This window comes from Chiloscyllium plagiosum, unplaced genomic scaffold (genome assembly GCF_037043375.1).
Source record: "Chiloscyllium plagiosum isolate Xiang-an unplaced genomic scaffold, Cpla_swu_hap1 HiC_scaffold_13, whole genome shotgun sequence".
In the NCBI taxonomy this organism is placed as follows: Eukaryota; Metazoa; Chordata; class Chondrichthyes; order Orectolobiformes; family Hemiscylliidae; genus Chiloscyllium; species Chiloscyllium plagiosum.
The window spans coordinates 72153724-72166655 of NW_028270151.1; positions in this window are offsets into that span (position 1 = coordinate 72153724).

Here is a 12932-nt window from a genome sequence, read left to right on the forward strand (position 1 = left end):
GAGTTGGCTGATTGACATCTGATGCTGAACTCTGGTTCTTAAAGTTGCCATGTGAGATCTGCGCCCAATCAGAAGGTCCAGCAGCATTGTCAATCAAGTGGTACAAACTGCTTGCTCTTTCTTAAAGGCAAGGTCTCGAATAAAAAGAAGTTGGGCTCAGAGATTGTTACAATGGAATACTTGGGAAACAGAGGGATCCAAACAAATTCTGGGTAATCCAAGATGGAGGATGGGAAAAATTTCTGGCTGTAAGAGCTGCTCTTTTTTTGAGGTATTTTTAAGGTGATTTCCTCGAATTCCAGGAGCGGCAATTACTGTTTTATATGCTGTTGCATTGTTTTGGAACGTTGGAAAAAAAAGTCAAAACAACAGTTTAAAAGGGAGAAGGGCAGACAAAGGAAGCACATGGTGAGGACAGTGCAGGAGAGAGAGAGAGAACCTGCACAGTTACTGCCTTTGCTGTTTGAATTTGTGTATCGCTGGACATCGGAGTGCATCCGGGAAAATTAACAAACAGTGAAATTCACAACTAATCTTGGAGGAACTGTTGGGCGAAGTTCACAGCACAGAATCAGATAAGTTAATTGTTGTTTTAAGTCTGTCCAATAGAAAGGCTGCAGTAGTGGGTATAATGGATTCTTTCTTGATTATATGTTTTTGGAGCTAAGTTTCTTGATTAAACTTAAAATATAAGCCATAGCTATTAATTTAACCTGGGGCAGTGTTTGTAGAGGAATAAGATGGTGTTATTTTCTGGGTCTGTAGATTGTGAAGGAACAAAAATGGCCTTTGCAGTGATATGTACTTGTCAGATGTGGGAGTTTAAAGAGAGTTTAAGGGTTACTGCGGATTATATCTGCCAAAAATGCTGTTGGATGCGAATCTTATCAGATCGAGTGGATCGGTTGGAGGGACAGATAGAAGCGATGAGGAATTTGCAACAGCTACAGTATGTGATGGATTTCAGTTATAGAAAGGGGGGAAAGTCTCAGATACAGTCACATTGATGGGTTAACTCCAGGAAGGGTAAGAGAGGTAGGCAGCTAGTGCAGGAATCTTTTGTGGATGTACCTATTTCAAACAGGTATGCTGTTTTGGTAAATGTAGGGGGTGATGGATTCTCAGGGGAACGTGGCACAAACAGCCAATTTTCTGGTATTGAGACTGACTCTAATGCAACGAGGGGTACGTCGGCTTCCAAGAGATCAATTGTGTTAGGGGATTCTGTAGTGAGAGGTACAGACAGATGTTTCTGTGGCCAGCAGAGAAAAAGCAGAATGGTGTGTTGTTTCCCTGGTGCCAGGATCAAGGATGTCTCAGAGAGGGTGCAGAATGTTCTCACGGGGGAGAGGGGCCAGCAGAAGGTCATTGTCCACATTGGAACCAACGACATTGGAAGGGAAAAGGTTGAGATTCTGAAGGGAGATTACAGAGAGTTAGGTAGAATTTTAAAAAGGAGGTCCTCAAAGGTAGTAATATCTGGATTACTCCCAGTGCTATGAGCTAGTGAGGGCAGGAATAGGAGAATAGAGCAGATGAATGCATGGCTGAGGAGCTGGTGTATGGGAGAAGGATTCACATTTTTGGATCATTGGAATCACTTTTGGGGTAGAAGTGGTCTATACAAGAAGGACAGATTGCACCTAAATTGGAAGGGGACTAATAAATTGGCAGGGAAATTTGCTAGAACTGCATGGGAGGATTTAAACTAATAAGATGGGGGGGGTGGGACCCAGGGAGATAGTGAGGAAAGAGATCGATCTGAGACAGATAAAGCTGAGAACAGAAGTGAGTCAAACAGTCAGGGCAGGCAGGGACAAGGTCGGACTAATAAATTAAACTGCATTTATTTCAATGCAAGGGGCCTAACAGGGAAGGCAGATGAATTCAGGGCATGGTTAGGAACATGGGACTGGGATATCATAGCAATTGCGGAAACATGGCTCAGGGATGGGCGGGACTGGCAGCTTAATGTTCCAGGATACAAATGCTACAGGAAGGATAGAGAGGGAGGCAAGAGAGGAGGGGAAAGTGGCAGTTTTGATAAGGGATAGCATTACAGCTATGCTAAGGGAGGATATTCCCGGAAATAAATCCAGGGAAGTTATTTGGGTGGAACTGAGAAATAAGAAAGGGATGATCACCTTATTGGGATTGTATTATAGACCCCCCAATAGGCAGAGGGAAATTGAGAAACAAACTTGTAAGGAGATCTCAGCTATCTGTAAGAATAATAGGGTGGTTATGGTAGGGGATTTTAACTTTCCAAACATTGACTGGGACTGCCATAGTGTTAAAGTTTTAGATGGAGAGGAATTACTTAAGTGTGTACAAGACAATTTTCTGATTCAGTATGTGGATGTACCTACTAGAGAAGGTGCAAAGCTTGACCTACTCTTGGGAAATAAGGTGATTGAGGTGTCAGTGGGGGAGCACTTTGGGGCCAGCGACCATAATTCTATTCATTTTAAAATAGTAATGGAAAAGGATAGACCAGATCTAAAAGTTGAAGTTCTAAATTGGAGAAAGGTCAATTTTGACGGTATTAGGCAAGAACTTTCAAAAGCTGATTGAAGGCAGATGTTCGCAGGTAAAGGGACGGCTGGAAAATGGGAAGCCTTCAGAAATGAGATAACAAGAATCCAGAGAAAGTATATTCCTGTCAGGATGAAAGGGAAGGCTGGTAGGTATAGGGAATGCTGGATGACTAAAGAAATTGAGGGTTTGGTTAAGAAAAAGAAGGAAGCATATGTCAGGTACAGACAGGATAGATCGAGTGAATCCTTAGAAGAGTATAAAGAAAGTAGGAGTATACTAAAGAGGGAAATCAGGAGGGCAAAACGGGGACATGAGATAGCTTTGGCAAATAGAATTAAGTAGAATCCAAAGGGTTTTTACAAATATATTAAGGACAAAAGGGTAACTAGGGAGAGAATAGGGCCCCTCAAAGATCAGCAAGGCGGCGTTTGTGTGGAGCCACAGAAAATGGGGGATATACTAAATGAATATTTTGCATCAGTATTTACTGTGGAAAGGATATGGAAGATATAGACTATAGGGAAATAGATGGTGACATCTTGCAAAATGTCCAGATTACAGAGGAGGAAGTGCTGGATGTATTGAAACGGTTAAAGGTGGATAAATCCCCAGGACCTGACCAGGTGTACCAGAGAACTCTGTGGGAAGCTAGAGAAGTGATTGCTGGGCCTCTTGCTGAGATATTTGTATCATCGATAGTCACAGGTGAGGTGCTGGAAGACTGGAGGTTGGCAAACGTGGTACCACTGTTTAAGAAGGGTGGTAAGGACAAGCCTGGGAACTATAGACCGGTGAGCCTGACCTCGGTGATGGGCAAGCTGTTGGAGGGAATTCTGAGGGACAGGATTTACCTGTATTTGGAAAGGCAAGGACTGATTCGGGATAGTCAACATGGCTTTGTGCGTGGGAAATCATGTCTCACAAACTTGATTGAGTTTTTTGATGAAGTAGCAAAGAAGATTGATGAGGACAGAGTAGTAGATGTGATCTATATGGACTTCAGGAAGGCTTTCGACAAGGTTCCCCATGGGAGACTGATTAGCAAGGTTAGATCTCATGGAATACAGGGAGAACTAGCCATTTGGATACAGAACTGGCTCAAAGAAGACAGAGGGTGGTGGTGGAGGGTTGTTTTTCAGACTGGAGGCCTGTGACCAGTGGAATGCCACAAGGATCGGTGCTGGGCCCTCTACTTTTTGTCATTTACTTAAATGATTTGGATGTGAGCATAGGAGGTACAGTTAGTAAGTTTGCAAATGACACCAAAATTGGAGGTGTAGTGGACAGTGAAGAGGGTTACCTCAGATTACACCAGGATCGTGACCAGATGGGCCAATGGACTGAGCAGTGGCAGATGGAGTTTAATTCAGATAAACGTGAGGTGGTGCATTTTGGGAAAGCAAATCTTAGCAGGTTTTATACACTTAATAGTAAGGTCCTATGGAGTGTTGCTGAACAAAGAGACCTTGGAGTGCAGGTTCATAGTTCCTTGAAAGTGGAGTCGCAGGTAGATAGGATAGTGAAGAAGGCATTTGGTATGCTTTCCTTTATTGGTCAGAGTATTGAGTACAGGAGTTGGGAGGTCATGTTGCGGCTGTACAGGAAATTGGTAAGGCCACTGTTGGAATATTGCGTGCAATTCTGGTCTCCTTCCTATTGGAAAGATGTTGTGAAACTTGAAAGGGTTCAGAAAAGATTTACAAGGATGTTGCCAGGGTTGGAGGATCTGAGCTACAGGGAGAGGCTGAACAGGCTGGGACTGTTTTCCCTGGAGCGTCAGAGGCTGAGGGGTGACCTTATAGAGGTTATGAGGGCCATGGTTAGGATAAATAGGCAAAGTCTTTTCCCTGGGGCTGGGGAGTCCAGAACTAGAGGGTATAAGTTTAGGGTGAGAGGGGAAAGATATAAAAGAGACCTAAGGGGCAACTTTTTCACGTAGAGGGTGGTACGTTTATGGAATGAGCTGCCAGAGGATGTGGTAGAGGCTGGTACAATTGCCACATTTAAGAGGCATTTGGATGGGTATATGAATAGGAAGGGTTTGGAGAGATATGGGCCGGGCGCTGGCAGATAGGACTAGATTGGGTTGGGATATCTGGTTGGCATGGACAGGTTGAACCGAAGGGTCTGTTTCCATGCTATACATCTCTATGACTCTATGACTGTAAATGGATGGGGCACCGTTGGCATTCATGGTGGAAGTGGGTAGGAGGAGAGGTGCCATTGTTCCATGAAGGTCAGGAAACCCCAAAGATCTTCATGAACTGGGCTACTTAACTGTGTGGCCCATTACAAATGTATACCAGCAACCTTGAATAAATGTCAGGAGGCAGGCAGGACTGCAGGACTATGTTACTCTGAGGCTTCAAGCTGGTACTCAGCCAACTGGGTAGGAATAGCTACTGTAACAAAGAGTTGATTTACATAGAGCTGGACAATTTTAGATCACTATTTGTGTATAGTGTTGACTTTTGCTCTATTACCACTTTTGTGATTCTGAGATTGACTCGATGCCTGGGGAAAGGTCAGTGTTCTGTCTCATGACAAGAACAAAAAATGATGAACCACAGAAGTTTTTGACATTCACAAACATTTGAATTTTGGCAAATTTATTTTCCTTATCCCAATTTATGTTTGTGGTGGATTTCATTTTAAAACTCTGAAGAATTGGGGGGGGTTTAAACTAACTCTGCAGGGGCATGGGAACCCAGATTGTAGCTTCAGGGTGCAGGGCCTGGAGTGTAGGGAGGTTAGGAACATGGCATCAATTTCAAAGGAGGGTGCCTGTAAACAGGAAAGTGGCTTGAAGTGTGTATACTTCAATGCAAGAAGTATACGAAATAAGGTAGGTGAACTTGCAGCGTGGGTTGGTACCTGGGACTTCGATGTTGTGGCTATTACGGAGACATGGCTAGAACAGGGACAGGATTGGCTGTTGCAGGTTCCAGGATTTAAATGTTTTAGTAGGGTCAGAGGTGGGGGTAAAAGAGGGGGAGGTGTGGCATTGCTTGTCAAAGATAGTATTACAGTGGTGGAAAGGACGATGGATGAGGACTTGCCATCTGAGGTATTTTGGGCTGAGGTTAGGAATAGGAAAGGTGAGGTCACCCTGTTAGGAGTCTTTTACAGGCCTCCTAATAGTCCTAGAATCATTGAAGAAAGGATAGGGAAGGTGATTCAGGAGATGAGTGACAGTAATAGGGTGGTTGTTATGGGGGACTTTAACTTTCCTGATATTGATTGGGAAAGCTATAGCTCAAGTTCGTTAGATGGGTCAGTGTTTGTTCAATGTGTGCAGGAGAGTTTCCTGACACAATATGTAGACAGGCCAACAAGAGGTGAGGCCATACTGGATTTGGTTCTGGGTAACGAACCAGGCCAGGTGTTAGAATTAGAGGTAGGTGAGCACTTTGGGGATAGTGACCATAATTCGGTGATTTTTACTCTCGTGATGGAGAGGGATAAGTGTGTACTACAGGGCAAGAGTTATAGCTGGGGTCAGGGAAATTATGATGCGGTGAGGCATGACTTAGGATGTGTGGCTTGGAAAAGTAGACTCCAAGGCAAGAGTGTAAATGATATGTGGAGCTTGTTCAAGGAGCAACTATTGAGTGTCCTTGATAATTATGTACCTGTCAGACAGGGAGGAAAGGGTCGTGCAAGGGAGCCGTGGTTTAATAAGGAATTGGAATCCCTTGTTAAATGGAAGAGGGCGGCCTATCTCAAGATGAGACGTGAAGGTTCAATTGGGGCGATTGAGAGTTATAGGGTAGCCAGGAAGGACCTGAAGAGAGAGCTAAGAGCAGCAAGGAGGGGACATGAAAGGTCCTTAGTCGGTAGGATTAGGGAAAACCCTAAGGCTTTCTATAGGTATGTTAGGAATAAAAGAATGACTAGGGTAGGAATAGGTCCAGTCAAGGATAGTAGTGGGAAGTTGCGTGTGGAGGCGGAAGAGATTGGGGAGACACTGAATGAATACTTTTCTTCAGTATTTACTCAGGAACAGGGCATTGTCGCGATGTGAATACTGAGTCACAAATAAGTAGAATGGATGGCTTTGAGGTATGTAGAGAAGAGGTGTTGGAAATCCTGGAAAAGGTGAAAATAGATAAGTCCCCTGGGCCTGATGGCATTTATCCTAGGATTCTCTGGGAAGCAAGGGAGGAGATTGCAGAGCCATTGGCCTTGATTTTTATGTCCTCTTTGTCTACAGGAGTAGTGCCAGAAGACTGGAGGATAGCAAATGTGGTTCCCTTGTTCAAAAAGGGGAGTAGGGATAACCCTAGTAACTATAGGCCGGTGAGTCTCACTTCTGTTGTGGGCAAAGTCTTAGAGAGAATTGTAAGATAGGATTTATGCACATCTGGATAGGAATAATGTGATCAAGGATAGTCAGCATGGTTTTGTGAAGGGCAAGTCGTGCCTCACAAACCTTATTGAATTCTTTGAAAAGGTGACGAAGGAGGTTGATGAGGGGAAAGCAGTAGATGTGGTATATATGGATTTTAGTAAGGCGTTTGATAAGGTTCCCCATGGTAGATACGGAGATATGGCATTGAGGGTGAGTTGGAGGTTTGGATTAGGAATTGGCTGGATGGAAGAAGACAGAGGGTAGTAGTTGATGGCAAAGTTTCTTCATGGAGTGCCGTCACTAGCGGTGTTCCGCAAGGATCTGTTTTGGGACCATTGCTGTTTGTCATTTTTATAAATGACCTGGAAGAGGGGTTAGAAGGTTGGGTGAGCAAGTTTGCGGATGATACGAAAGTCGGAGGAGTTGTTGACAGTGAGGAAGGATGTGGCAGGTTACAGCAGGATATAGAGAAGCTGCAGAGCTGGGCAGAAAGGTGGCAAATGGAATTCAATGTAGCTAAGTGTGAGGTGATTCACTTTGGGAAGAATAACAAAAAGATGGGGTACTGGGCTAATGGTCGGATACTTGGTAGTGTGGATGAGCAGAGGGATCTTGGTGTCCATGTACACAGATCTCTGAAAGTTGCCACCCAGGTAAATAGTGCGGTGAGGAAGGCATATGGCGTACTGGCTTTTATTGGTAGAGGAATTGAGTTCCGGAGTCCTGAGGTCATGATGCAGTTGTATAAGACTCTGGTGCGGCCGCATCTGGAATATTGTGTGCAGTTTTGGTCGCCATACTACAGGAAGGATGTGGAGGCACTGGAACGGGTGCAGAGGAGGTTCACCAGGATGTTGCCTGGTATGGAAGGAAGATCGTATGAGGAAAGACTGAGACACTTGGGGCTGTTTTCATTAGAGAAAAGAAGGTTTAGGGGTGACTTGATTGAGGTGTACAAGATGATTAGGGGGTTAGATAGGGTTGACAGTGTGAACCTTTTCCCGCGTATGGAGTCGGGTATTACAAGGGGGCATAGCTTTAAATTAAGGGGGGGTAGATATAGGACTGAAGTTAGGGGTAGGTTCTTCACTCAGCGAGTCGTAAGTTCATGGAATGCCCTGCCAGTAGCAGTGGTGGACTCTCCCTCTTTATGGGCATTTAAGCGGGCATTGGATAGGTATATGGAGGATAGTGGGTTAGTATAGGTTAGGTGGGCTTGGATCGGCGCAACATCGAGGGCCAAAAGGCCTGTACTGCGCTGTATTCTTCTATGTTCTATGTTCTATGTTCTAATTGGTGAACTGTCAGAAGCTCTATCCAGACATTGTCTATCTAATCTCTCTCTCACCAAACAGGCAATTTGTTGTAAGGCTAACTACACACAGCACATTCTCAATGTAGATAATGCAGTTAGTTCAGCACGAGGAGCCATTTGATCTGAACAGTGGGATGTTTTAAGGTGTAAGGCTTAAGAGAGGCTCTGCAATTAAAATATAATTTTAATTTTTTGGTTTTACTGGTACAAATACTAATGATTTTATAAAAAAACAACATTGTTCATGTGTAACACTAGCTGGGTCAGTACTTACTGCCCATCCTGTGTTTCCCTTAAAAAGGTGGTGGTGAGTTCCGTTCTTGAACTATTGCCATCCATTTCATGGAGGGACACCCCCAGTGCTGTTAGGGAGAGAGTTCCAGGATTTTGATCCAGTGACACTGAAGGAACAGTGAATATTTCCAAGTCAGTATGGTGAGTCTTTTGAAGGGAAACTTGCACAGGTTTTGCAAGTTTATTTGCAAACCATGTCCTTCTAGATGGTAGTAGTTATTGGTTTGGAAGGTGCTTCCTAGGAACCTTGGTGAATGTCTGTAGTACATCAGGTGGTATATACTGATGTTCCAAATGCCAGTGGTGGAGGGAGTGAATGTTTATGGATGTGGTGCTGCTTTGTCCTGGATGATATGTGATGTAAACTGAGTTTCTTGTTTTTAAGTTAGTAACCAGTCGGTTTTCTGTATGTCTAAAGTTAATAATTAACTTGCAAGTAATTTTGTAGCCATGGAGATTTCATTTTGAAATAGTTTTTGAGACCCCACTTTATGGTGTATTAGTTTAATATATCAATTATGAACTTATGCTTATCTTCAATCATTTAGTGATCCAACAAGATAAATAATAGGGCCTGTATGTTTGTCAGACTATTCTGCAACTTGGGTATTTTAAGTTTAGGAAGACATCCAAAGCTTAAAGAGGGACACTTTTGTGTCACAGTTTTTATATTGAGTTTTGAGCAGATCTGTGAAGTCCTTGATATGGGATGCTGTATGAGGGAAGGATATATAATGAGCTGTGTTACCTTAGAGTAAAGACTTGTGTTAGTCCCAGACCAGAAGTGTTGAGATAAAACCCTGAAGAGATTACTTAAGACTAAGTACATTGAAGCTCAGGTGTGTGATAATTCCAGAAAGATGCTGCCAGAGGAAATGGTGGAGGCTGGTACAATTGCAGTATTTAAAAGGCATCTGGATGGGTATATGAATAGGAAGGGTTTGGAGGGATATGGGCCGGCTGCTGACAAGTGGGATTAGATTAGGTTGCGATATCTGGTCAGCATGGACAAGTTGGACTGACGGGTCTGTTTCCATGCTGTACATCTCTATGACTTTATAACCACACTGAGAAAGATGGGGAGCAGGATGTCAGGGAGGTCAGTTCCTGGAATCTGAATCTGAAGTCCTGGCAGCAGTAGCACAGAGGACAAATGACCCTATGTGGGTGGTGAATGTCAGTGATTGCTTCTCAAATGACATAACCTACTCATTACAACATCACCACCAGTCTTTCACACTGTTCAAAGCTGTTCCATTACTCACCCTGTGACATTACTTGGAAGACAGGAGTCACCCTTACCATCCATACACCCCCATGTTTTTGAGTTTAAGAGCCACGAGGTTTTGCTGCAGCTCTACAAGTCCCTGGTGAGACCACACTTGGAATATTGTGTCCATTTCTGGTCACCCTACTATAGAAAAGATACAGAGGCTTTGGAGAGGGTGCAAAGAAGGTTTACCAGGATGCTGCCTGGACTGGAGGGCTTGCCTTATGAAGAAATGTTGAATAAGCTCGGACTTTTCTCTCTGGAGACAAGGAGGAAGAGAGGAGACCTGGTCAAGGTGTACAAAATAATGAGAGGAATAGATAGAGTCAATAGCCAGAGACTTTTCCCCAGGGCAGGATTGACTGTACGAGAAGTCATTGTTTAAAGATATTAGGAGGAAGGTATAGAGGGGACGTTAGAGGAAGGTTCTTTACGCAGAGAGTTGTGAATGCATGGAATGCGTTGCCAGCAGTGGTGGTAGAAGCAGAGTCATTGGGGACATTTAAGTGACTGCTGGACATGCACATGGATAGCAGTGAGTTGAGGGGTGCGTAGGTTAAGTTACTATATTTTACATTAAGATTAAGTCTTGGCACAACATTGTGGGTCTAAGGGCCTGTTCTGTGCTGTACTTTTCTATGTTCTATGTAAGACCATACAATATTGGAGCAGAAGTAGGCCATTCAGCCCATCAAATCTGCTCCATCATTCAAAGAGATCATAGCAGATCGAATAATCCCCAATTTCACCCTCCTGTCTTTTCCCATGACCATTAAAAGATTAAAAATCTGTCTATCTCAAACTTGAATAATTTAGTGACCTGTCTTTCACAACCAGAATTGGTTGCGGAATTCTAGTAAAGAATACCTCATCTCTGTCCTCCCAGGGTAATCCCTTATTCTGAGATTACGCCCTCAGATCTGATAATCTATCATGCATGGAATTGATTTATCATCTTTTAATTTGTCAAGACTCTAAAGATCTTGCATATTTCAATAAGGTCACCTCTTATACTTTTAAACTCCATTGTGTTCAAGCCCATCTACACAGGCTCTCCTATGAGACAATTCTTCCTTATCCAGGACCAATCTAGTGAATCCTTTCTCTTGCCTCCGATGCCAGTGTAGCTGTACTTAAATAAGCAGATCAAAATAATTTACAACATTCCAGTGTGGTCTACCTAGTACCTTAGAAGGGTTTTAACAAGACTTCCCTATTCTTACAACCTATTCCCTTTGAAATAAATACCAACAATTAATTTGCCTTCCCTATTACCTGCTGAACTTCTGTGCTAGCTTTTTGTAATTTATGTCAAAAAGTGTGGCGCTGGAAAAGCACAACAGGTCAGGCAGCAGCTGCGGAGGAGGAGAGTTGACATTTTGGGCATGAGCCCTTCATCAGTCATTCATGAGGATGGGCATTATGCCTGAAACATCAACTCTCCTGCTCCTCGGATGCTGCCTGACCTGTTGTGCTTTTCCAGTGCCACCCTTTTCAACTCTGACTCTCCAGCATCTGCAATCCTCACTTTCTCCTTTTGTAATTGATGCACAAGCAACCTTAAATCCCTCTGTGCTGTAGCTTTCTGCAGTCTTTCTCCGTTTAAAGAATATTCAACTCTTATTTTCCTGCCAAAGAGTACCATCTTATATTTTCCCACACCATATTTCATCTGCCACGTTTTTGCCCTGCAGCTCTCGGTGCCACCTGCACCACTTGCCTTCTCATCTATTTTTATATCACCCACAAACCTGATTATAGTGGCATTCACCTCCTTCATCGAAGTTATTCATGTGTATTGTGAATAATCACGGCCTCAGCACTTTTATAGCTGTATGTTGCCATCCTGAAAATACACCGTCTTACCCAGCTCTCTGCCTTTTATTAATTAGCTAATCCTCTATCCATGTTAATATACTATCCCCAACATAATGGGATCTTAGTTTATCAAGTAGTCCATCATCCTCATATATCCACCAAAGCTGCCAATCTCAGAACTTCTTATCATTGCCCCATATACTCCAGCTATTTACCAAAGACAGGGCCATTTTCCTCCAGCATTGTGTTGCACAACTGCTGTTAGTCTGCCTCTTTCTTGTGGGATTAAAGGAGGACTGTAAGGGGCAAAGACACCTCGGTCACCTGAGCCCTACAGAAGAGAATGTTTTCTCCTTCATGGTATCAGCTGCGACACGCTGATAATGTGTAATATCATTGAGAACATTAAAGATAATAGCATTTCCTTTCTCAATGTCCCTAGTCAAGTTTCACAACAGCCTTCTACATAAGCCTTCTACTCAATGTTATACTCATGATTTCTCTAACTCAAAGTGAATTGACACTTTGTCAGACTTTACTCCGAAAATCACAAATAACAAATCATTTTTATTGAATAAAAATTAAACAGCAAAGAAAGAATTGCATATTTCACTAGATTATGAAGCTGAAATTAAGTGGCTGTTTTAAAGTAAAAATATGTCTTGAGATTCTGCATATTTCTAATAGTATTCTATTTTTAAGTTCCATAGTTCTACCCATTAGAAATGCACACTGTGTAAGTTTCTGTTGGAGTGAAATGTGAAGCTAATGCAATTTAGGAACAAACTCATGATTAGAAAGAAGTCCTACCTGCTCGAGTTTTGCATCTCCACCTCCCCTATTTGTAACAAAAATAAGTAACCCAACATTCAGTTTGAAGGTACTGAATTAAAATACTTTTGTGTTTTTCTGGGTTTTTTTATTTAACATTTCTCATTTCTCATCATTTTCATCACAACTTAATTGATTTTTCCTGGTTCAGTCTCGGGAAGGAATATTTACAGAATGAGATTGCCAGTAGAGAAATTGTTTACAACAGGACCAAATTGCTCTTTTCAAGGGTTCAACAGAACCTGGAACATACCTCATTCAATATTAATATCAGCATTGTGGGCTACTGGATAAAATGCCAAGAGAGCGGAAGTGTATTGGTCTTTAACAAATACAGCTGGGTAAGAGAAAGGCCAGTCTTCTTTTGTTATATTTGCTGTATTCTTGCACTGTCTACCTCTAAATATTGCCACAGCTTTCTCACCTCTTGTCCCAGCTGCAGCAAAGAGCAATTTGGTCCTGTTGTAAACAATTTCTCTACTGGCAATCTCATTCTGTAAATATTCCCTCCAGAA